Genomic DNA, 4,206 nt, shown 5'->3' with positions numbered 1-4,206 from the left:
GTAGAGGAAGTAAATGGTGGCACAAATAAACCCCGCAAACCCCCTCACACAATTTCAGATGGACAAAATGGTAAACGTGTTTCTGGGACTTTCTATACATTAAGTTAAGTATCAAAAATTGACATCAGGAGGCCTAAAATTTTGTCCTGATTCTGGCTCACTCCACTGTGGGAGCTCAAGCAGACAATCTAAAATCTTTGTCCTTGGTTTAATGTAAAACATGGTGGAAGAGGGGGATATTTTTAGTTAACTGACCTAGTTATCATGGAATACACCTTATATTATAATAATTCCGCATATTTCTGAAGACATTTAGTCAGTTCCAGGGTGCAATAAAAGGTGTCTGCATTTGAGACAGGTGACCTGAGCAGGAAGTGTGCAAGGAATGCCTAGCACAGTAATTGAAACACATGAAGCACTTTATAGACACGTGCCATCTAGGTGAATGCAATTCAACAGACATGAGAGCAACAGGCAGAGAAAATAGCCGGGGCATGGTAGTCTACGGGTGGGACTTTCAAAATTAACCGAAGCCTTGGAATTCTCAGTGGGTTTCCTAAGTGGTTACCTCTTCTAAAAACCGGGAGGTTGAGGTTTAAAAAGGGAATCCATCATTTCAATTTAAAAAACGTAATTTCACACAAAAGTATTCCAGACTGAGATAATATTTTCTTACATATTAATAATAAACTCTCAAAGCAACTACATTCACTGACTATTATTACCCCCTTTTCCAGAGGGGATATCTAAGTGTGAGAGAGGCTATTAAACATGCAGATCTGTCCACAGGAGCGCTGAGTTCTGACTGTGATCTGCTCACGCTGAGTGTTGGAGGCGACCACTCTGTCCTTTTCTCCTAGTGCTTACCGATAGCAACAGAGTAATGAAGATTCTTTGCTACCTGGAAATATAGTTCTCACATAGGCTTGCTTACTTATTTGAAGTAGTAGTTTAGAATAGCCAGAAGTTCTTTCCACTTCTAACTGACTTTCTTCCCAGCTTTTAGTCCATGGGCAGTCGCCAATGCACAGGGTGGGGAAATGTGATATAATGATGCCTGCAGGCTAGGAATCTGGTCTGAGGGACATATTGTTATTTACTGAGTTGCCTTGAAACTTGGCTGGAAACCCAGCCGGCTATATGGGATCCGGATTCTGAGTGGCTTTGGCTAATCAGCATGCTTTCCGGAAGAAAAAAATTAATTGCGGGTAAGCAAAGGCACTGTTAATCATTAACTGTGTGGCATCTGCTCCCACAATTACATTTCTGAAAGATCTGGATAAAAACATTCTTTTAAGAAAGTCTAATTAATGTGTTTTTGCTATTATATCTTGAGCATGAGTGATAACCAAGCTAATCACTAGAGGCCTCCAATTTCGCAATATGCAAAGGTATCTTATTGATTGTTAGGACTATCCAAAGTGACATGAGTCAATAAATGACTGTGATGGCTCCAGCCCTTGCCAGACCCAAGGAAGTAAACTGAATGTTTTGTGCATCTTCTTCTCTCACAACATATTCTGGGTACAATCAGGAACATGTGCTGAACCAGATGTATCTTCTTATGCACACAAGCAGAAAGAATTAAAAGAAATATATGGCCACCATGTAAAATTGGGTCTGAATCTCAGTTCTGACACTAGCCATCTGTAGGACAGTGAACATAATCGTTCTCAGCATCAGTTGCCTCTTTTATACAATATGGACTATAATTTGTGCCTTTAGGTATTTGTATGATGATTAAATGAGATGGGTCATGTAAAATGTCCTGGCACAGTAAATTTCACTCAATTATTTAGTGCTCAATAAGTTATAATTTCCTTTTTCCATAATATTAGACTTTTGGTATGATGTTTCTGTTTTCATGTTTTATGTCTGGAAAGTTGGACTCTACTCATATGGGCAGTAAAACAGAATATTGCAATTTGGCCTGTCCAGGACGTGTGGTTCTCAAAGCTATTGGACATTTGGTGAGAAAGCTTTAAAAACTGCCTGGAGTGGTTTTAAGTAGCAGAGCATTATGGCATCAGTGATTGCTGCTGAAGCAGTAGATGTCAGGCTTAGCACTAACCATCTCTGAGACTCTGCCCTCTCGCAGTGGGGGTGCATAGCAAGCCACCAGTCATCTGTGACATTCCCTTCCACTATGAGTGAACTGGAAGTATGGAGTTGACAGACTGAAAATGAAACCATTTCACTAGTCCTGATCTAGATTTGATAGAAATGCAAAATTATATATCTAAGACTTCAGTAAAAGGGGCGCCTGGATGGTTCAGTCGGTTCAGATTTCAGTAAATATCCCTGTACAAAAGACTTCCTAAAATTAATACTAATCCTAATAACTGCTGATTTTTATTGTCAGTTTATTCTATGATAGTAACTGTCAGCTTTACGCTTTTTTTCTCACCACAAACATGTCAAATGGTTACTATATTTCTGACTTTTATAGATAAAGAAACAGATACAGAACGTTCATCAGATAACAGTGTTTGTATGTAAAAGTTGGGACTTGATTCCAGAACTTATGCCTATTCAGAGCTAAGAAAACCTCAGAAGAATCATAATATTTCAAGACTGGAGGAAACTTTAGACAGAGTATCTTCAAGGCCCTGGAGTTCTTGATCTTAGGAAATCTACAATTCCAGCCCAGTTTACTTGGTTTTAATACTTGCCTGGATTTTTTTTTTTTTGCAGTTTTATACTTTTATTGGACAGTCAGCAATTAGTTCTCATCCACATTAATGGTCTGTAGATTTTTGAAAGTGGTGACAGGTACATAGGTAACCAATGTATAGAGCTTGCTTGGTGAATCTTCATCCTCATTACATTTTCTGGACAACCACACATGGGTACGGTATGGAACATTCCTTATTCCTTTGGCCCAGACAGCTTTGTTGAGCCTGGTGTCAATGTGCACATCTGGGGTTCCCATCTCCTTCACAGCACATTTCCGGATCTCTTTGAGTGCTCGAGGGGCGCGCTTCTTGAATCCCACTCCATGGATGTGCTTGTGAATGTTGATGGTGGATTCTCTGGTCACTATCTCGTTGATGGCAGAATGGCCCTTCTTCTCATCACTCTTCTTCGCAGGAGCCATTTTGCCCGACCCGGGTTGGAAAGGAAGAGCGTGAGGTATTGTGGGAGAGGGAAAGCAGCGTCACGCGCACAACTTCCCAATACTTGCCTGGATTTTGAAGAACCGAAAGCTCTCTTGCATTACAGGGTACTCACAGTTGGTCAAATGCAGGGAGTATGTCACTTGAGAAGAGTCAGAGGCCATCAGAAATAGTCTTTGTAATCCTATAGCTCTTAGATGGACAGAAGAGATTCTCTGGAAGCACATAAGGAAATATCACAATTGCTCAATATCTTGATGCTTCTAAAAAAAATAGTAAAATTTTCAGTTTTTTCAGCAGTTCAGACCTCATTTCCCAGGTGACAAGTATTGTTTCTGCCGCTTATAGCCTGAACCAGTAGGGCTTTATCCACCTTCTTACCTCTCCCTGCTTCTGGGGTTGGACAAATTCATACAGTCAGGTTTATTGAGCAGAAAACAGAGCAATTGGTGCCTTTTTTTCCATAAGGAGCTTTTTAGTTTTAAATTATTTTATTATGAAAGTAATACATGCACACAGTGATAATAAATAGGTGGAACAAAAGGGCTAAAGAAATGAAAGGCCAAATTATTTTATACTCAGAACCCAGTCTCTCTCCTAGCAATAATTGTATGGACTTTACTGTATGTTTCCAGAGAAAAATTAAATATACATATAATTATACACATCTATATATAATTATATGTTATTTAATTACTTTTATTGTTACATAGCTGCATGTGCATTGTAGATATTTTAGTACTTTGTTTTTTTCCCCATAATATTTTATTGTCAAATTGTTTTCCATACAACACCCAGTGCTCTTCCCCTTAAGTGCCCTCCACCATCACCACCACCTCTCTTCCCCCCTCCCGCCTCCCCCCCAACCCTCAGTTCATTCTCAGCTTTCAATAGTCTCTCAAGTTCTGCATCCCTCTCTCTCCCCAACTCTCTCTCCCTTCTCCGTTCCCCCTGGAGCCTAAATGTCCATCACCTGACGAATGGATCAAGAAGATGTGGTATATATTCACGATGGAGTACTACATGGCAATGAGAGGGAATGACATATGGCCCTTCGTAGGAAAGTGGATGGACCTTGAGGGTGTCATGC

The 4,206-nt window shown here is 40.0% G+C and overlaps 1 pseudogene; it reads right to left on the bottom strand.

Annotated features, from left to right (window-relative positions):
- Positions 1-2,722: 2,722 nt before the first annotated feature.
- LOC115280732 lies at positions 2,723-3,136 on the bottom strand (annotated as a pseudogene).
- Between the last annotated feature and the right edge of the window lie 1,070 nt (positions 3,137-4,206).

This window comes from Suricata suricatta, chromosome 16 (assembly GCF_006229205.1).
Source record: "Suricata suricatta isolate VVHF042 chromosome 16, meerkat_22Aug2017_6uvM2_HiC, whole genome shotgun sequence".
NCBI classification, from domain to species: Eukaryota; Metazoa; Chordata; class Mammalia; order Carnivora; family Herpestidae; genus Suricata; species Suricata suricatta.
Note: the sequence above shows the minus strand (reverse complement) of the source record. Positions and strands in the feature narration are given on the sequence as shown.